At 36.7% G+C, this 22031-nt stretch overlaps 1 long non-coding RNA gene across 5 annotated transcripts in view; it reads left to right on the forward strand.

Moving 5' to 3' along the window:
- The window catches only part of LOC146400013 (uncharacterized), a 382143-nt gene that overhangs the window by 218265 nt on the left and 141847 nt on the right, over positions 1-22031 (forward strand). Inside the window, exons 3-4 of one of the 5 annotated variants that reach the window (XR_014815870.1) lie at positions 1533-1636; positions 10044-12608. The exons of 3 other annotated variants lie outside the window; for them this stretch is intronic. This is a non-coding gene — a long non-coding RNA (uncharacterized LOC146400013). Of the gene's footprint in view, positions 1-1532; positions 3812-10043; positions 12609-22031 lie in introns of those variants that run through there. One more of the 5 variants, XR_014815869.1, reaches the window with a different exon arrangement.

Raw genomic sequence — 22031 nt, forward strand, 5'->3', positions numbered from 1 at the left:
ACATACTTTTTAAGAGCTGCTCTTTTGAAATTCTACGTATTTTTAAATGCAGTACTTGGCAATGCTGTTCCTTAATGGTGCCTTTTGTATTGCTTATTTTCTCCAATCCATAAAGTCTGTTACATTATATTGGCACAAATAAATGTAGGAGATACTGTTCTTTCAAAAAGGGTGGTGTTAATTGAGGACCAGAGGGGGAAAAAGGCAGTGAGAATAAATGTGAGGATATTTTAAATCCAAGAGAAGAACCAGCTTCGTTGATTGTTGGGAATAGTCTGTCCATAAGGAAGAGCGATTTGTAATGAGGATGGATGTATCACCTAAGTGTACACGAAACAGCAGCAGCAAGGGAGAAATTGTGATTCATGGAGAGAGCCTTTTCTTTGAACCGTGCCTGTTTACAAGACTATGTTTGAAGCCAGTAGCAAGCATTCTCCTATGTATTGTACAATAAGTAAAATGGCATGATGGAAACAAATATCATCAAGCTATTAGAGGTTAGAAATGGTAAGATCTTTGTTTTCTGAACAAAAGAATTTTCCACTGTCCAAATGTCTGAAAAGCAGACAATGAATCCTTTACTCAGTTGAGAATTTGTTTCGGTTTGACAATCAAGATGAATTGACGCAAGATAAGAAAATTATTTTGGATGGGAAGAAAAAGGCATTTATGGATTTGGGCGTATTAAAAACTAATGATTTCAGTTCAGATTGTATTGAAAACCATTGAGGCACATAGAACAGTAAATGTATGAAAAGCATGATTTCTACCAATTTGCTAGATAATGTAAATAATTATGTATATTTGTTTTTACCTTCTAGTAACTTCAAAGAAAATTTAAATATAAAAATATAGGAAATATTTGTTCTGAAAATGAATATTGTACTTAATAATTTACACAGAGAAAAAATTTATGGAACACAGGTATTTTTGTCTGTTAGGCTATTATGAAAAGATAAGAAATTCGATTTCCAATTAACTACCTTATGATTACATGGACCATTTTGTCTGGAAACACAAAAGGTCAATTCAGTGCAAGGTATAACAGGATATTATCATTAAAATTAATGACATTTCTGGTGGCAAAAATTCAAAAGTGATAAAAAGCATCTGATTTTTGCTGTGTTGGCACAATGTAGGTACTGAGAAAAATTTAGAAACCTGTGACTTCGTATTTTCAGATATATAAATAGATAAAGAGAATCATTTGGAAGTGTCTATAAATTTTAAGTAAAATTTTCAGAAGTCATATTTGAATCCTAGAGTTTAAATTATGTCAAATATAAAAGGCTCATATTCAATTTGAAATATTCAATCGAGATCATTTCAAGTGTTGGGTTGAGTTTGGAAATCTGTGAGATAGACATATTTCTAGGAATACAAAGGACAAAAATACTGCAACATAGACTGAATTTCTAAAATACCTCACCTGTCCTAACTTGTGAAAACAGTCAATTTGAAATTATACTTTGGTTCCAATCAATGGGTTATCTATTTGCTTTGCTTTGTTTTTCTTACAAACGTACCCATAGGAGCTGCAGCTGCACACCTACACCACAGCCATGGCAACACCTACCCTGAAGCTTGCTGCAATGCCAGATCCTTAACCTTCTGAATGAGGCCAGGGATCAAACCTGTATCCTCATGGACACTATGTCAGGTTCTTAACCTGCTGAGCTTCAGCAGGAACTCCCAATTCGTTATCTGTGATCACAAGTTTCTTGGTTATTTTATCTACTGTTATTCTCCAAAAGAGATTTAGTGATATATTGTTGGTAAAGAAGATGAAAAATAAATTATAATACATTCTATGTGCTTCCTGTAGAGATCACTTACCAATGATCCTTAACATTTATTACACTTTGTTTAAATATTTTTGTTGTTAGTGATTCCTTTTTTTAATTATAGTTGATTTACAATGCTTCTTCAAGATTTGTTGAACAATAAAGTGACCCAGTCACAAAATTTCTTTGTGCGGTACATTAGGAGCCCATTTTCCAACCATTCCAGATATAGCAGTATAATTTATTTATTTTTTCATCAAACCCTAACACTAGCCCTAGCAGAACCATACACCTAAACGGAACCCTACCCCTAGCCCTAAGACTAACTCGGACCATAAACCTAGACATAAATCTAAACCTAGCCCTAACCCTAAGCCTAACAATAAGCCTGACACTACCAGTAAACTTAAGCCTAACCCTAGCCCTAAGACTAACACTGACCCTAAACCTAGCCCTAAGCCTAAACATAACCCAAACCCTAAGCCGAGGTCTAACACTAAGCCTAACCATACCAATAAGCCTAAACCTAAGCCTAACCCTAATCCTAAACCCTAACCCTACCTAAGCCTAACCCTAGCCCTAAGCCAAAGCCCAACATTAAGCCTAACTCTAGACCTAAGCCTAAGCCTCACCCTAATCCTAGAACTGAGCCTAAGCCTAACCTGAGCCCTAAGCCTAACACTAAGCCTAAACTTACCAATACACATAAACCTAACCATAGCCCTAAGACTAACTCTGACCCTGACCCTAGCCCTAAGCCTAACACAACGCTACCCCTAACCCTGAACCTAACCCTAGCCCTAAGCCTAAGCCTAACCTTAGAACTAAGCCTAAACCTAACCCTAACCATAACTCCTAAGCCTAAACCAAGCACTAAGCATAACCCTAAACATAAGCCTAACACTAAGCCTAACCCTACCAATAAGCTTAAGCCTAAACCTAGCCTGAAGACTAACCTTGAACCTAACCCTAGCCCTAAGCCTAACCTTAACCCTAGGCCTAAAACTCAGCCCAACCCTACCAATAAGCCTAAACCTAACACTAAACCTAACCCTAAGCCCTAACCCTAGCCATAAGCCTAACACAACACTACCCTAATCCTAAGCCTAAACCTAACCCAAATCCTAACCCTAAGTCTAACACTAAGCCTGACCATACCAATAAGCCTAAAACTAACCCTAACCCTAGCCCTAAGCCCTAACCCTAGCCCTAACCATAAGCCTAAGCCTAACCCTAGAACTAAGCCTAAACCTAGACCTAACCAAAACTCCTAAGCCTAAACCAAGCCCTAAGCCTAACGCTAACCCTAGGCCTAAAACTCAGACTAACCGTACCAATAAGCCTAAACCTAACAATAACCTTAAGCCTAACTCTGACCCTAAACCTAGCCTTAAGCCTAAACCTCACCCTAACCCTAAGCCTAACACTAAGCCTAAACGTAGCCCTAAGCCTAAGCATAAAACTAAGCCTAATCCTGACCCTAACCCAAGCCCTAAGCCTAACCTAAAGCTAGACCTAAGCTGAACCCTAACACTAGCCTTAACCCTAGCCACAAGACTAACACTGAACCTAACCCTAGCCCTAAACCTAACCCAAACCCTAGCCCTAAGCCTAAGCCTAGGCCCAAATTTAACACTAATCCTAGACCTAAGCCTAACCCTAACACTAGCCCTAACCCTAGCCATAAGACTAACCCTGACCCTAAATCAAGCCCTAAGCAGTAAGCCTACGTCTAACTCTAACCCTAAGCCTAACCCTGACTTTTTTTTAATATATATTTTTGTTTTATTTTATTTTTTTTATTACTCAAATGAATTTATCACATCTGTAGTTGAATAATGATCATAACAATCTGATTTCACAGGATTTCCATCCCATAACCCAAGCATTTCTCCCCACCCTCCAAACTGTCTCTTCTGGAGACCATAAGTTTTTTAATGTCTGTGAGTCAGCATCTGTTCTGCAAAGAAGTTCAGTCTGTCCTTTTTTCAGATTCCACATGTCAGTGAAAGCATTTGATGCTGGTGTCTCATTGTATGGTTGACTTCACTTAGCATAATTTCTAGGTCATGAATGTTGCTAAGAATGCTGGTATTTCGTTCCTTTTAATGGCTGAGTAATATTCCATTGTGTATATGTACCAAATCTTCTGGATACACTCCTCTGTTGATGGACATTTAGGTTGTTTCCATGTCTTGGCTATTGCAAATAGTGCTGCAGTGAACATTGGAGTACATGTGTTTTGTGAGTCGTGGTTTTCTCTGGATAGATGCTCAGGAGTGGGATTGCTGGATCAAATGGTAGTTCTATGTTTAGTTTTCTGAGGAATCTCCATACTGCTTTCCATAGTGGTTGCACCAATTGACAATCCCACCAACAGTGTACTAGTGTTCCCTTTTTCTCCACACCCTCTCCAGCACTTATCGTTTGTAGACTTTTGGATGATGGCTATTCTGGCTGGCATAAGGTGGTACCTCATCATGGTTTTGATTTGCATTTCTCTAATAATGAGTGATGCTGAACATCTTTTCATGTGTTTTTTGGCTATCTGCATGTCTTCTTTGAAGAACTGTCTGTTTAGATCTTCTGCCCATTTTTTGATGGGGTTGTTTGTTTTTTTGGTATTGAGCTGTAGGAGGTGTTTATAAATTTTGGAGATTAATCCCTTGCAAAGATTTTCTCACATTCTGTGGGTTGTCTTTTTGTTTTGTTTAGGGTTTCCTTTGCTGTGCAGAAACTTTTCAGTTTGATTAGGTCCCATTTGTTTATTTTTGTTTTTATTGTCAATACTCTAAGAGGTGGATCTGAGAAGATGTTGCTGTCGTTTAGGTGGGAGAGTGTTTGGCCTACGTTTTCTTCTAAGAGTTTTATAGTGTCTGGACTTATATCTATCTAGGTCTTTAATCCATTTGGAGTTTATTTTTGTGTATGGTGTTAGGGAGTGTTCTAATTCATTCTTTTCCATGTGGCTGTCCAGTTTTCCCAGCACCACGTATTGAAGAACTTGTCCTTTCTCCATTGTATATTCTTGCCTCCTCTGTCATAGATTAGTTGGCTGTAGGTGTGTGGGTTTAATTCTGGGCTTTCTATCCTGTTCCACTGATCTATATTTCTGTCTTTGTGCCAGTACTACACGGTTTTGATGACTGTTGCTTTGTAGTAGAGTCTGAAGTCTGGGAGCCTGATCCCTCCAGCTCCATTTTTCTTTTTCAGGATGTCTTTGGCTATTCTGGGTCTTTTGTGCTTCCAAACAAACTTTAAGATATTTTGTTCGAGTTGTGTGAAAAATGTCCTTGGTACTTTGATAGGAATTGCATTGAATCTGCAGATTGCCTTAGTTAGCATAGTCCTTTGATAATATTAACTCTTCCAATCCACGAGCATGGTATATCTTTCCATCTATTTGTGTCATCTTTGATTTCTTTCATCAGTGTCTTACAGCTTTCAGAGTACAGGTCTTTTGTCTCTTTAGGTAGGTTTACTCCTAGGTATTTTATTCTTTTGGATGCGATGGTAAATGGGATTGCTTCCCTAATTACTCTTTCTGAACTTTCATTATTAGTGTATAGAAATGCTGTCAATTTCTGTGTATTAATTTTATATCCTGTGACTTTGCCAAATTCATGGATGAGTTTTAAAAGTTCTCTGGTAGGGCCTTTAGGATTCTCTAGGTATAGTATCATGTCATCTGCAAATAGTGATAGTTTTACTTATTCCTTTCCAATTTGGATTCCTTTTATTTCTTTTACTTCTCTGTTGTGCCTAGGACTTCCAAAACTATGTTGAATAGTAGTGGTGAGAGTGGACATCCTTGTCTTGTTCCTGACCTCAGTGGGAATTCTTTCAGCTTTTCACCATTGAGAATGATGTTTGCTGTGGGTTTGTCATAATTGGCCTTTATTATGTTGAGGTAGGTTCCCTTATGCCCACTTTCTGAAGGGTTTTTCTAAGAAATGAGTGTTGGATTTTGTCAAAGGCTTTTCTGCATCTATTGAGAGTATCATATGGTTTTTATTCTTCAGTTTGTTAATGTGGTGTATCACATTGATGGATTTGCAGATATTGAAGAACCCTTGCATCCCTGGGATAAATCCCACTTGATCATGATGTACAATCCTTTGAATGTATTGTTGGATGTGGTTTGCTAGGATTTTGTTGAGATTTTTTGCATCTATGTTCATCAGTGAAATTGGACTGTAGTTTTTTTTTTTTGTGGTATGTATCTTTGTCTGGTTTTGGTATAAGGGTGATGGTGGCCTCATAGAATGAGTTTGGGAGTATCCCTTCTTCTGAAATTTTTTGAAAATATTTCAGAAGGAGAGGTGTTAGCTCTTCTCTAAATGTTTGATAGAATTCGCCTGTGAAGCCATCTGGTCCTGGACTTTTGTTTGTTGGGAGTTTTTTAATCACAGTTTCAATTTCAGTGCTTGTTATTCCTCCATTCATCTTTTCTATTTCATCTTTGTTTAGTCTTGGAAGAGTGTACTTTTCTAAGAATTTGTCCATTTCTTTTAGGTTTTCCGTTTTATTGGCATATAGTTGCATATAGTAGTCTCTTATGCTCCTTTGTATTTCTGTGATGTCTGTTGTAACTTCTTTTTCATTTCTCATTTTATTGATTTGAGTCCTCTCTCCTTTTGCTTGATAAGTCTGGCTAAGGGTTTATAAATTTTGTGGATCTTTTCAAAGAACAAGCTTTTCATTTCATTGGTCTTTTCTATGGTTTTCTTTGTTTCTATTTCATTGATTTCTGCTCTGATCTTTGTGATTTCTTTCTACTAACTTTATGTCTTGTCTGTTCTTCTCTCTCTAGCTGCTTTAGATGTAAAGTTAGCTTGCTGATTTGAGCTTTTTCTTGTTTCCTGAGGTGGGCTTGTATTGCTATAAACGTTCTTCTTAGAATGACTTTTGCTGCATCCCATAGGTTTTGGAGTATTGCATCTTTGTTGTCATTTGCTTCTAGGTATTTTTTAATTTCCTCTTTGATTTCTTCAGTGATCCATTGGTTGTTTAGTAGCATGTTGTTTAGTCTCTATATGTTTGTGTTTTTTTGCAGATTTTTTCTTGTTGTTGATTTCCTGTTGTTTAGTCTCTATATGTTTGTGTTTTTTTGCAGATTTTTTCTTGTTGTTGATTTCCAGTCATATAGCATTGTGGTCAGAAAAGATGCTTGATATGATTTCAATTTTCTTAAAGTTACCGAGGTTGGATTTGTAGCCCAGGATGTGATCCGTCTTAGAGAGTGTTCCCAGTGCACTTGAGAAGAATGTGTATTCTGTTGCTTTTGGATGAAATGTCTTAAATATCTCTTAAGTCCATCTGGTTTAATGCTTCATTCAGGGCCTGTGTTTCCTTATTGATTTTCTGTCTGGTTGATCTGTCCATTACTGTAAGTGTGGTGTTAAATTCCCCCACTATTACTGTGTTATTGTTGATTTGTCCTTTTAAGGTTGTTAGTAGTTGCCTTATATATTGTGGTGAACCTATGTTGGGTGAGTAGATATTTAAAATTGTTATATCTTCTTCCTGGATTGATCCTTTGATCATTATGTAATGACCTTCTTTGTCCCTTAAAATAGTCTTCATTTTAAAGTCTATTTTGTCTGATATGAGTATTGCTACTCCAGCTTTCTTTGGATCTCCGTTTGCATGAAATATTTTCTTCCATCTTCTCACTTTCAATTTGTATGTGTCCCTAGAAGTGAAGTGTGTCTTTCTTTTGAGGACAGCATATATATGGGTCTTGTTTTTGTATCCATTCAGCCAGTCTATGTCTTTTGGTTGGGGCATTTAGTCCATTCACATTTAAGGTAATTATTGATGTGTATAGGCTTATTGACATTTTATTAATTGCTCTGGATTTGTTTTTGTTGCTCTTTTTTCTTTCCTTCTTTTGTTCTCTCCACTTCTGGTTTGATGACTATCTTTAGTGTTGTATTTGAGTTGATTTTTCAGGTTTGTTTGTGTATCAACTGTAGATTTTTGTTTTGCAGTTATTCTGAAGTTTTGATATGAGTGTCTATATGTACATGAAATTGTTTTAAGTTGTTGGTCTCTTAATTGCAAGTTCATCTCCAGTGTCCTGCATTTGTACCCACCTCTTCTCATGATTTCTGATTTTGGTGGTATAATTGTGCATGGATGATTTCATATCTTTACTGTATATATACCTTTACTGGTGAGCCTTGTCATTTGAGGAATTTTTGTTTCCTGTTGCTGTCTTTTCTTTTCTGCCTAGAGAAGTTCCTTTAGTATTTGTTGTAAGGCTGGTTTAGTGTTGCTGAATTCTCGTAGCTTTTGCTTATCTGTGAAGGTTTTGCTTTCTCCTTCAAATCTGAATGAGAGCCTTGCTGGGTAAAGTAATCTTGGTTGGAGGTTTTTTCCTTTCATCACTGTTAAGTATATCATGCCACTCCCTTCTGGCCTGCAGAGTTTCAGCTGAAAAATCTGCCAATCACCTTATCAGGGTTCCCTTGTATGTTATTTGTTTCTTTTCCCTAGCTGATTTCAAGATTTTTTTTTTTGTCCTTAATTTTGGTCAGTTTGATTAATATGTGTCTCAGTGTGTTCCTCCTTGGGTTTATTTTATATGGTCCTTGTTGTGCTTCCTGGATTTGAGTGGGTGGTTCCTTTCCCATGTGAGGGAAGTTTTCGGCTATTATCTCTTGGAATATTTTTTCTGTCCCCTTCTCTCTCTCTTCTCCTTCTGGCACCCCTATAATATGGATGTTGTCCCAGAGTTCTCTGAGACTCTCTTCATTTGTTTTCAATCTTTTTTCTCTTTTCTGTTCTGCATCTGTGATTTCCACTAATCTGTCCTCCACCTTGCTTATTTGTTCTTCTGCCTCCTGTATTCTCCTGTTAGGTGCTTCTAGTGAATTTTTTATTTCAGTTATTGTATTTTGCATCTCTTCTTGTTTAAGTTTTATATTTTGTATCTCTTTGCTCAGTGTTTTCTGTAAGTTATCCATCTTTGCCTCCAGTTTATTCCCAATGCCTTGCATCATCTTCAGCATGGCTAAGAATATCCTCATCACTTAGCTGATTTTTTTGGGTTTTTCCTTTCTCCCTCATCTGAGTTATAGTTCTCTGTCTTTTAATTTTTATAGGTTTTTGGTGTGGTGACCTTTTTCCAGATAATAGAGTTGTAGCCTCTCTTACTTCTGGTGTCTGCCCCCCTTGTGGGTGAGGTTAGTATGGGGGCTTGCTGTAGGCTTCCTGATGGGAGGGGCTGATGCCTGCCCACTGGTAGGTGGAGCTGATTCTAATCCCTCTGGTGGGTGGGGCTTAGTCTCTGGATGAGATTAGAGGTAGCTGTGTGCCTGAGGGGTCTTTCCGTAGCCTGTTTACTGGTAGGCGGGGCTGTGATCCCACCTGGATTGTTGTTTGCCCTGGGATTTCTCAGCACTGACTGACAGGTGGGGCCAGATTTTCCCAAAATGGCCACCTCCAGAGAAAGGCAGCTGCTGAGTATTTCTGAGAGTTTTGCCTTCAGTGTGCCTCCCTCACAACAAGCCGCATTCATCCCTGATTTCCCAGGATATCCTCCAAGAACTGCAGTCAGGTTTGACCCAAATTCCTATGGAGACCTCACTCTGCCATGGGATCCAGGGCACGTGAAAGTCCATGTGCACTTTTTAAGAATGGGGTCTCTGCTTCCCCAAGTCCTGTGGAGCTCCTGCTCACAAGCCCCACTGGCCTTCAATGCCAGATGCTCAGGAGCTCTTTCTCCCAGTGCTGGATCCCTTCATGTGAGGGTTTGATGTGGGTCTCAGAACTCTCACTCTGGTAGGTGAATATCTCTCTGTGAACCAGTTTTCAGTCTGTGGAGCTTCCCACCTGGGAGGTATGGCGTTGTTTATATCATGAAATCACCCCTCCTACCTCTTGATGTGGCCTCCTCTTTTTCTTCTGGAGTAGGGTATCTTTTTTAAGGTTTCCAGTCCATTTGGGTGAGGATTGCTCAGCTTTTTGTTGTGAATTTTGTTGTTTTTAGGAGACAAGTTCCCCATATATTATTAATGGGCTTAAAACATTATAAAACTTTGCTTAAGTGATTATTATATTTTTCTTTAACAAATCAATGTTAGTACACATATCTATTTGAGGTGGCATCATAGAATATTTAATATTAACATCTTTAGGCCTAGTGATTTTGAGTTTTAAGACAAAGGGAAGACACTTGGAGCATATTAACTTGGTTTTTCAAAATAATATGATGTCATTCCTTTCCATGCTAGTCCTAAACTGTATTTTCAGCTTCATTACCTACTGGAAACTTCCATGAAATTCTTGAATTACACTGATTATTAGCAATTCCTTCAAAATATCTACACTTTAAAGCTTCATGCTATTTATATTTTGCATGCTCATCTGTTTATGAAACTCTCAACCTTGGTACTAGGTGTGGCTCTAATTGGTCCACTATTAATTACATCACAGTTGCCATGGCAACTGATTCAGAGATATGCACATGATTTAAGATAATCTACTCAGAAAGAAACCTGATTCTTATGGTCAGAAAGTTGAGAAAGAGATAAGCTCTTCCTTGTGTTGGCTGTGAAAAAGGAGTGGTAAACTCAGATATTGCAGCTCACTTGTGGTAATGAAGACATTTCTCAAGTCAGTTTGAGACAGTTTTTTGGTTACATACAACTAAAGAATTTGAATTTGTATAAGGAAATAATTGTTATATTCTCTTTAAAGCTGTGTGTCACTCTTCTACAAATAATCATTGATTTCAGAACATACTTCTATTAAATAAATATAGAGTTTAGGATAGAGATCTCAGCTGGGTATATAAAACTGGGAATGCATAGCATGTGTATGACAAATGAAGGCTTGAGATAGGATGACATCACCAAAAAAGTGAGCACAAATTTAAAAAGATGGCTAAAATGTTCCTTTGCTACACAATCACAAAAATATGAGATGGATCATGAGGAGACTGCCAAGAATCCTGAGAATGAGGAGCAATGAGGTGGAAGGAAATCTAAGAAAGCATGCTGTCCTATTAAAAAGCAAATCAAGATGACAGAAGTGCATAATTGCTTCAAATGCAGCAGATAGATAAAATAGAAAACTGAGAAATTGTTTGATTTAGTAATGTGGAGGTCACTGGTGACGTTGAGAAGAACAAATCTGGTGGGATTTTGTAGACAAAAACTGTTAAGAGTAGGTTTTAAACAAAAGGAATGGAGAGATAGTAGAAACACCAAATACATGTCTGATGATGTTGAACACTGTTTCATTGCTTTTTGCCATCTGTATCAACACAACATCCACCTAGTGTCAAAGCTGAGCCATGAAAGGACATCATATGGAAATGACTGGCTTAATATAAAACATCTTGTATTCTTTAGTTATTTAAATTTGAAACTTAAGACCAAATTTCATGGAAATTCAAAGGGACTTTGCTTTGTGTTTACTTTTTCTTTATAGGAATATGATATAGACCATTCAAATACATGCACTAATTACATGTCCAAGTACTATCTCCATAGCTACTTTACATTTTATAATGTTTTCCATACATTTTTCTGTGAATAATTAATGCACTAACTAAAAAATGAGTTTTTAAAAATTTTAATTTTTAGACATTGGCCTAAATCCAAACATTACATCACCCAAGTCTACTGCTCTGACTCAGAGACCAATTTATGAAAACTTACAATCAAAATATGTATTATTTACTTCTTGGTATTTACGCAAGTGTGTTGAAAAGTTAGGTCCAGAGGCAACCATGCCCATAGATTTTTATAGCAGCTTTAAACATAATTTCTAAAATGGAAGCAATCAAAAAGCCCTTCAATAGATAATGGGTAAGCAGTGGTAATCTAAACAGTGGAATTATTATTAAGTGATAAAAAGGAAATAAGATATCAAGACATGAAAAACCATGGAGGAAACCTCAATGCGTATTATTCAAATGAAAGAAGCTAATCTGAAAAGGCTACACATTGTATAATTTCAACTATAGGACATTCCAGAAAAGGCAAAACTGTGTAGACAGCAAAAAGATCTGAGGTTGCCAGGGGTTAGGGGAGAGAGGGATGAATAGGTGGAGGACAGAAGATATTTAGGGCCATGAGATTATTTTGTTATGATACCACATTGATGGATAGATGTCATTGCACATTGGTCAAAACCAAGAGAATGTACATCACCAAAAATATACAGCCCTGACATAAATTTTGGAGTGTGGGTTATAATGTTATGTCAAGGTAAGTTCCTCAGTTGAAACAAATGGTACTACTGAGGTGTGGGATTTTGATAGTCTGGGAGGTTATACATGGGTGGGGATGAGAGGTGAGTGAGAGCTCTCTGTACTGTCTGCTAAGTTTTGCAGTGAACCTAAAGCTTCTCTAAGAAATAAAGATTTTAAAATTAAAACAGTAACAAAAATATACATTTTATTTTCAGTGCTTGACCATGACTAGTTCCATCTCAAAGGTATTGTATTGAATTTCATTTGGAAGATTAAGAAAATCAATCAGCATTCTCAAAACAGTTTCAAATGGTTAATTTTTAAAACGTGTAACTGCCTAAAGCTAAAAGAAAAAGTTTTCATTTTGCAGTGAACGATATTTCTTAGTTATTTCAGGAACACAATTTTCTCAGTGTATATTTGTATGCCAGCAAGTCTTAGCCTAAACCTGCTGCTTGATTTAAGAAAGACCCTCTAGGAATTCCCTGATGTCTCTGCATGTTAAGGATCCAGTGTCATCACTGCTGTTCCTCGGGTCACTACTGTGGTGTGAGTTTGATCTCTTGCCTGGGAACTTCCACATACCACAAGTGCAGCCAAAAAAAAAAAAAAAAAAAGAAGGACAGGCCCTCAATTACTACATTGTAAGTGAGTGTATGAAAGTCACAGTAAGTGGACTCAACTGATAGGTGCTAAAAGGGAAGTTCGATGGTGAACTATACACATTAATATCATGTGATGTTCTAGGTATTGATAATTTGATTCTGTGTGTTCATAAAGGATATTTAATGTTATATCTTCCTGGGTGATATAAAAAACAGAGATTACACTTCCTCTGGTATCTAGGGAAATAAATGCACGGGGGTGTGAAATAATGCTAGGGAAAATTAGGAATGAGTATATCTAATAATCCTAAAAAAACTGAGTTTTTATAAATATATAAATCATAAATATACTACTATGTGATCATCTTCATGTTGGCACAATATGGACTTAGGAACTATCAAAACAGGCCTACAAAGTTGTAGACTTTCATCTATGTTATTTGTTTTCTTCCTGTTCTTTCAGAAAGCACAAAATAATAATAATTTTAAAAATCGACACAGCAAGGATTCCTAAGCATCATTCTTTCACCCCTACTTCCAGGCTTCTCAAATCACTGACAAATATTTGAGGACATTATTACCCTGTTTAAAATTACTAGTCAGGCCATCTTAACACAATAGCAGTAAACACTAGATATGTAGCCTCCCTGGGATTATCAAGAGCAGGATTTAAGAAAAAAAAAAAAAAGATTCTGACTCCAAAGACCCTGGTGTTTTCCTGATTACATTGGAAAAAGGCTTTAAAATGAAGTGAAATGAAGGCATTGAAAGTTGAATATAAACAATTGCTAACATTGTATTTTGCTTTCTCTTATCATTTTATTTTCAGTTAATAAAGAGCATAATCTCTTTGTACCTGCTTTTGCCTTAGGACGTAGAGAAAGATAATGAAAATATTTTACTATCTATTTTCAAATTATAAGCTGTTGTTTCCTAAGAAAGTCAAAACTGATGTATATTATCACATTATTGTTCTCAGGGGACTGCAGTCACCATAGTGATCGTAATTACATGGGTTCATTAACTTTATACATTCTACCTGTTATGGGGGGCTCGCATTAAGAAAATTTGCATATGCAGGAAATGAATATCATTTGCAGGGAGCTAATGTCATTAAAGATTTAGGCAGTCCCCTATCAGGCAAAGGGGCTTCCTCTGAGATAGGCTTTTCAGTCTGCCCTTTATAGTCGTTGTGGTCACAGGTATGTCTTTCCAAATCTTGAAACTAAAACCTCTTTTCAAGGAAAATATTAGGAAGCAACGGCTATTTTAACAAGTCAGATATATGTCTGGAATTTCAAATTACGGACACTAAGATTATTAGAACATACAATAAAGAAAAGTATGGTTCTGAAAAATGCAAACACTTTGACTGTTTTGTGGCACTTGCATATCATGAGTATGTGGGTCTGTGCACATGCATGCATACGTAACTGGATGGAGTGACCTGTATTTTAAAATACATGTTGTTACACATTGCTACTTTTCTATTTTTATGGCTAATTTAATCTATTAAACTTTAAATTTTATAAAAATTCTACTATAATTTCAGAGAAGAAATCATGATAACTAACCAAACAGTAGACGTAAAAAGAAAGGGAAAAAAAAAAGAGTGGAGTTCCCGAGTGGCACAGCAGGTAAAGGGTCCAGTCTGTCACTTCTGTGTCTCAGGTTGTTGCTGTGGCATGGATCCCTGGCCAGGAGCTTTGCACCATGGGCATGGCCGAAAAGAAAAAGAAAGAAAAAAAAAAAAAAAAAAGGACAAGCAGGAATTTTTTTTTGGTCATGCCCATGGCATGAAGAATTTCCTAGGCCAGGGAGTTAACCCACACCACAGCAGTGACCTGAGCCAGTGTAGTGACAACACCAGATCCTTAACTCCCTGAGTCACTAGGGATCTCTAAGAAGTGAACTTTTTAAATAATAAATTCAGACTTCTTAGTCCTACCATAAATATATTCAGACATTTTGAAGGTCAGGATAATAACAAAGGTCTTCATATACCTTTTTGCTTGGGATAGATGTTCTTGTTTGGCTAACACCAGAGTTCTGGGTAGTCTAGAGAGGAAATCTATAAGGGATATGGGTAACGAATGGGCCCTCATTCCCTCACACTCTTGTCCCAGCACTCAAGGAATGCTCAGAGGTTCTTGTTTCTGTATTCCGTTTTCCATACTAGGATCAATTTCTACTATTAAAAGCAGAACTTTTAATAACAGGAAAGCACTCATTGTGTACATAGGAAAATGGGATGATATTTGGCATATGGTAGATCTTTGGTAATTCCTAGGGAGCTATCTTCCAAATAATATTTTTTATACCAATTTTTATTTTTTCCATTGTAGCTGATTTACAGTGTTCTATTTTAAATTCTCCACTGTACAGCAAAGTGACCCAGTCACACATTCATGTATACATTCTTTTTTCTCACATTATCATGCTCCAATGTAAGTGACTAGATATAGTTCCCATTGCTATACACCAGGATCTCATTGCTTATCCATTCCAAAGGTAATGGTTTGCCCAAATAAGGTGGTTTTTTTTAAATCTTAATTTCTTTTTTAGCTATTAAAATTCTCACAATAATAGGGAAATTACCTACTTTCTGGTACAAAATTATATCCTAGAGAATTACATTACACATGTAAATTATAGTGGATTCTTTTGCATCTGTACCTTTTTGGGTGAATTAATTCTTCAGTAGAAGTGGTGTATGTCAGTATTGAATGAAAAAAAAATCAGTTTTTTGCAATTAATATAGATCTCTTCAATTAGTGTTGAAAGCAACAGAGTTATCTATGACAGAGTTTGTAGGTAGCTGAGAAAAATCAATTTCTTCCCATCAAATTATTCCCATGTCTTCTGAAATTTTCTCTATGAAGTTTAAAAATTCATGTTAAATATTTTATAAGAATGAATACATCAAGCAAATGAGTTAAATATAATTTTCCCTTTCTTCCATCCAAACAATTTTGATCTTTTTTTAAATTATGCTCTCCTAGGGTAAAGGTAATCACCTTTTGAATCAAAATTACAACCTTATTTGTTGGCATAACATCATGTAAGCTAATTTATGCCTGCTTCTAAATGAAAAGGGTCCTAAATCAACTGGTCTTCTATTAAATGGGTGTGTACCTGCTATTAATTTTGGATATTGCAATCACTACTTGTTTTGATTTGTTGGAAAGAAATCCACAAAAGATTTTCTAGATTTTTTTTTTTTCAAACTAGAACTGAGATGTCTTGTTTCTTGCCAAGTCCATTATCAGTTACTTATTTTGTACTGTAGAGGAAAGGCAACTTTTTAAATAATAAAAATGTATTTTTTTTTTTTTTTTACTGTGACTACTGAAATATATTGGTTGGTTTATTCCACAAATGTTTTTGAGCCTCTACTATTCTACTCCATTGCTTTGCAACCCTGGCTGTATCCTGATTCATCTGGAAAGCCAGATGTGGTAATTTTTGTGTTATTTGTACAGGTTATTCCACTATATTGTAGATAGATTTTATATATATATATATATATATGCAGAGAAAGTGAACAATCAAATAAATGAACATATTTACCACCTCACATCGTTACTATTTTTCAAATTTTCTTTTTGTGTGTGGTGAGAACATTTTAAGGTCTACACTCTTAGCAAATTTCAAGTATGAAAGTTAAAGATAGTCACAGTAATGTACATTAGATCTCCGGAGCTCATTCAGCTTGCATAAGTTAAACTTTATTTCCATTAATCAATATCTTTCTATTTCCCCACCCCTAGCATCTGGCAACCATTATTCTACTCTCTGTTTCTATAAGTCTGACTAATTCGTATACCTCATATAAGTGGAATCATGTAGTATTTATCTTTCTGTATCTGACTTATTTTACTTAGCATAATGTCCTCCAGGTTCGTCCATGTTGTCACAAATGGCAAGATTTTCCTGATTTTACAGGCTAATATTTCATTATTTTCTTAATCTATTCATCTGTCAATTGTCATTGAGTAGGAAATTTTAAAAATAGGAACACTTGGGTGCCATTTCATATTTATTATGTCAAAGTTTTAGGGGTGCTATTAGGCTCTGATTTTTTAAAAGCTTTGCAGAATTTCTCATGTTCAATAACATCTCAGAACCACTATTTTACATGTTGTAGAGAATACAGAAAACATAAATGTCGATAACAAATATTCTTTGATATCTTGGACTTTCAAGAAAAGTAGTTAAATGGAGGAAGTTAACTACACTTGAAAGCGATCAGCTGACTAATAAAGTGCAGATCTGGTCATGATATTTTAGTTTACCATTGTCCCCACCAGTTTCTGCATAAGTTTACTTCTCACCTCTTTGAAACCTTACCCTGTGTTAGCACGGAGGGAGTGGAAACCCTCTTCACCTGCGGCATGGTACTGACAACCAGGGAAGACAGGGACCATCCCTTGCCATTGTGCTAATTAGCTGAAGGTGGGAGAATGGAGCTCAGGGGAGATGCCTGAGATAGATAGAAAGATGAAATAGAAAGATAAATCTGGAGCCTTATAACTAGAGCTATAAAGTTGTGTTTTAGATCTCTACAACTGTGGTTATAAGTTTGAAATAGAAGCCAGGAACACATAGATGCTACTTAAAAACCACAGAGTGATATTACCTAAAGAGAATGTATAAAAGGAAAAAAAAAGAAGAGCTCTTGAGATGGGTCACTAAATATGTAATAATTTTGAAGATAAGTAAGGAAAAGAGCCAAAAAGGAGATTGAGAAGGAGTAGTCAGGGAGGTAAAAGGAAAATCAGGAAAAGGACTTCCCTGAAGATTAAAAAAAGAGAATGTCCAGCTGTGTCCAGTGCTAATAATTTTAAGTTAAGTGCACACAGAAGAGTGTCCATTAAGTCTTATGACATAAAGATGAGTTATAGGTCTTGCAAAAAAGTCAAGTGAAGGGTGTAAAATCCTTGGTGGAGTGGCTTATAAATAAATAGGAAGAGAGAAGATGGAGAGAGCAAATGTCATACACCTTTTTGAGTTTTTGACTCTTAAGAGTACTAAAGAATTAAGTAGTAGTCATTAGGCTCAGTGTGCTGCTTGCTTTTATCTCCCTTTGGATAAATTAGGACACAAATTCTTGGTAGGTAACTTAGAAAAAATGTCCTATCTGGTCAGATGCAGTTACAAGCCAGAGTGAAAATATTGGAGAGTAGAAAGCAGACTAGATTTCAGCTTTCATATCTTTCTTTAGCTGGAAACCTTTCAGAAGTGTAGTCCTACATTGTATAAGAAAATAAAAATTGGTTTAAGATGGGTATTATGCTGTGCTTAGTTTTTATATCAGTTTTATAACCTCCAAATATTGCACCCACTAGTTGTTTAAAATTAATCTTGGGAGTTCCCGTCGTGGCGCAGTGGTTAACAAATCCGACTAGGAACCATGAGGTTGCGGGTTCGGTCCCTGCCCTTGCTCAGTGGGTTAACGATCCGGCGTTGCCGTGAGCTGTGGTGTAGGTCGCAGACACGGCTCGGATCCTGCGTTGCTGTGGCTCTGGCGTAGGCCAGTGGCTACAGCTCCGATTAGACCCCTAGCCTGGGAACCCCATATGCCGTGGGAGCGGCCCAAAGAAATAGCAAAAAGACAAAAAAAAAAAAAAATAAAAAAAAATAAAATAAAATTAATCTTAATCTTTCAAGCTCCAGATCAGGGAATTGGTCCTGGAAATACTCAAGAGAGAAGTCTGGAACTGCCTTTCTGGAAGTTCAATCATGGGTTGGCTCCTAGCGAGTAAAGGTGGCAACTTGCTACTATTAAGGAGAGCAAAAGTGATTGCAAAGATCAAGGGAGTAGAAAGTGAGTTAATTTCAGTTTTGAGGTAGTGATAAAACTGTGTTAATTAGATGACAACTTGTGTGGAATCAGGAACAATGCGTTTATCTTCGTGTTTCCAGCACTTAGTATGGTAGGTGCTCAATCAGTATTTGTTAAATTGTACTGAAATTCCAAAGGTATAATTTAATAACCAAAAGTTAACTGTAGATGAGAGGTTAGATAATGGGATAGATATGTAACTTTTTGCTTTTTAGGGCCACACCTGTGGCATATGGAAGTTCCCAGGCCAGGTGTCTAATTGTAATTGTAGCTGCTGGCCTACGCCATAGCAATGCAGGATCCGAGCCATGTCTGCAAACTACACCATGGCTCCCAGCAATGCCGGTTATTTAACCCACTGAGTGCAGCCAGGGATTCAACCTACATCCTCATGGATACTAGTCAGTTTTTTTTATGCCTGAGTTACAACGGGAACTCCAGAAAATGGGGTAGATGTCAAGAATGGTGGTTAATAGACAAATTGGTATCAAAGTGGGCAGACCACTAGGAAATCTCTTTTCCTGAAGAGCAAATAGAATAATGTCAAATTAGCTGCTCTCAGTGAAGCTCCCTTTAATTACCTGAGGTTCTTTCTCATGTGCTATCTTGGGGTGAAAGCACTGAAGGATAATATATTAGAGGGAAACACTATAGATTTGTCTTTTCAGATAAGTTGATAGTGTGATGGCCAGAACAAACATGATCAGTGGAGAGTAGGTCTTACTCATTAGAGATTTTAATTGGTAATGAGTCCAGTAGGTTTGACACTTAACTGTAAAATGGAATTTATAGCAATAAACAGACATTCAGGTGAATAGCAGGGTAGAGGGAAGTATGACAAGAAAGCAGACAGGAATCTTGACAAGTGAGAAGAATGCTGAAGCACACAGGTGTTTGCCATTAATATGGCTGTTCGAGAGACAGAAACATGTCTGCCTTAAGAACAGGATTAAGGGCAAGACTGATGAGAGTATGATAGGAAAGAAATTTCAGAACTCAAGTAAATGGAAGTTCATCAATGAAGGGACTCAGATACCAAAGAAAATACAGGGAACCATTTAGAGAGTGACTGTAGTGAAGGTAAACTTGATACTGTTTTAGATTTGAAAAAGGTCTAGGACTCTTGTTATTGCATGAGCTAGAAGGATGGCAGAAGCTAAGAGGAACATAGTCTGGCATGCTGTCCTATTCATATTTCCTAGCTGTAATATTATGCCACTTTATTGCCTACATTTAGCACATTCACATAGCCTGCACTTGTATTTAATTTTCCAAAAATATTATTTCTCTTTCAAGAAAAATAATTCCTGCAAACTGGGCATTATGTGATATTTTTGCATGGATTTATGTCATTACATATTTCCACTTAGTACAGTTTTACCAATTTAATAAGTCCCAATTAGCCCTTGTTGAATTGATATATTAACTTTTCATGTCAAGTAAATTTGACCATTCTAAATTATGAGATGGAAGTGAAAAGTGTAGCCATGTTGTCTTTAAAGGGAATGAGCTAATCAAAATACATTGGATCCTGCAAATGATGGAATTTTGAATACAAAATGGGAGCTTAACAGAGATGCTATAACTATTTTTGTATATTTTCCAAAACATTTGGCTGCTGCCATCTTGATTGGCTCAAGATGTTTTGTGAAATCTATACCTTTATATTTTATGAAAGGAGAATAAAACTCCTCTCGACTGACTTGATGCATTGAAGAGAATTGCATGGGCAATCTCCCTTTATTACATTCAATGGTCCAAGGCACATAGTAGCCTAAAAATGTTCCATTTAGAAATGAAACCCTTTAGAAAGGTTCACTAATATGGCCTTCCCAGATTCATTTTTACTATCTTTTCACTAAAAAAAATGCCACTTTTAAGGGAAACTAAGTACTTCCATTATATGAACTTCATCAACAGTAAAATGACCATATGTGATTTGTTCTCCACGTCCTCTCTTACAATAAATACATTGTCCTCACAGTCTTTTAAAATAAAACTGTTGGCACACCAGGAACCTATACCTAGAGTCTGCATCTATTATAATGAATTGAGTTCCTATACAATACCTTCTCCTGATTAACATTAATTATGTGGCAAAGGAAATTGGATGATTCATAAAAGCAGAAAGTATCTGGCTTGACCACATTATACAGCAATGCAAATAAGAATTCTTAAGGCTGTTTAACAAATGACTTTCTCACTCTTCATTAAAGCCCCTTGTTGCCATCCAATCTTGATTTTAGAAATTAAAGCTAACAACCAGATTGAGAGAATCAGGAAAGTGACAGCATGGGGCAAAGTCTCAAAGCCACAACTAACAGCATGAAGCAAAGTGAACCTCAAGCTATTGCTGCTCTCAGAGAAGGCTGGGGAGGGGAGGGATGCATTTGCAGGGAAACTCAATTATAGCAACCCTCAGCTATAGGAAAGTACTTGTGAATGTTGACATGAAAGCTTTTTCCCTTAATGTTTTAATTAAATACCTAGGAGCCAACGCTTCTTCTCAGTTAGTGTCAGAGCACTGCTTCTTGGTGGATAAATGTTTACAGCAAAAGCTCAGCTGAGGGTTTCTACAAACATGACTCTAAGAACTAAGAAGGCTTTTGCTGATGCACTTGAGATCAAGAAGCAGTAGTGATTATAAACTAGCAGTACAATAGCAGGATGGTTTAATCCACCCAAATGTCAGTCATTGGTTTGCGAGTTGGCAATCCCACCTTCATCTTCAGACAAAAGGGCATTGGTTAGTCATCTGTTTAATTCTCTAGCTTCAGTGTGTCATTTGGATGTTGAAGGAAAATCCCTTGATTCAGTCTGCCATTTCTGACAGCCTCCCTCTAGACCCCATTAATAAGCCTTTTAGAGAACAGAATGCAAAGTAGGCAGCAGGCAGCCCACAATCAAAATGGAGATAGAATAGACAGTAGAAATGTCTCCCCTTTGTGAAGATGGTGTTTAGGTGACCTTTGTTGAAGAGAATTTTTTTAATCTAAAAACTGTGTTTTTCAAGATATAAAGTAGCATTTGTGGTACAGTAGATTTGGAAGGTCATTTGGAAATTGAGAATTTATGATAGGATACAGAAAAACTCAAGTGATATTTACAAAATGTGCAAACAATGGCACAGACAGGAAGCCAGCCTGGCTTTGAGCATGCCTGGGGAATATCCTTCAGAAAACAAATATGCCAGTCTTTAATGTTGGTTTGAATCTCATTATAAAATCACAAGTGAAATGAGACACACTTTGCCTCTGAAACAGTGATTCCAGAAGCAAAGCAACTGTTCTCTAATAAAACAGTCCTGTTAAGATTTGTAGGATTTTAATGTGCTCTAAAAGCACATCATTTGTTAGATAATGGACTCTTTCTATTGAACCCATTTTCCATTTTCATGCATTAATAATTTCTAGTTGACATGCGTGTGTATGTGTGTGTACATTCTGAATAGCATTGCTTAATGTGTCACATACAGATTGATGTATCTCGTCTCTAGAGAGGTCTCATTCCAAATAACCTTTCCACAAGCATTGCCTAGTCTAAGGAAGCATTCCACAATGCACAATTCCCAGAGACAAAAGTTCGACTAG

This window comes from Sus scrofa, chromosome 9 (genome assembly GCF_054392235.1).
Source record: "Sus scrofa isolate SSC_HxYL_T2T_F1_AM1 chromosome 9, Sscrofa_HxYL_maternal_Yorkshire_Landrace_v2.0, whole genome shotgun sequence".
Lineage (NCBI taxonomy): Eukaryota > Metazoa > Chordata > Mammalia > Artiodactyla > Suidae > Sus > Sus scrofa.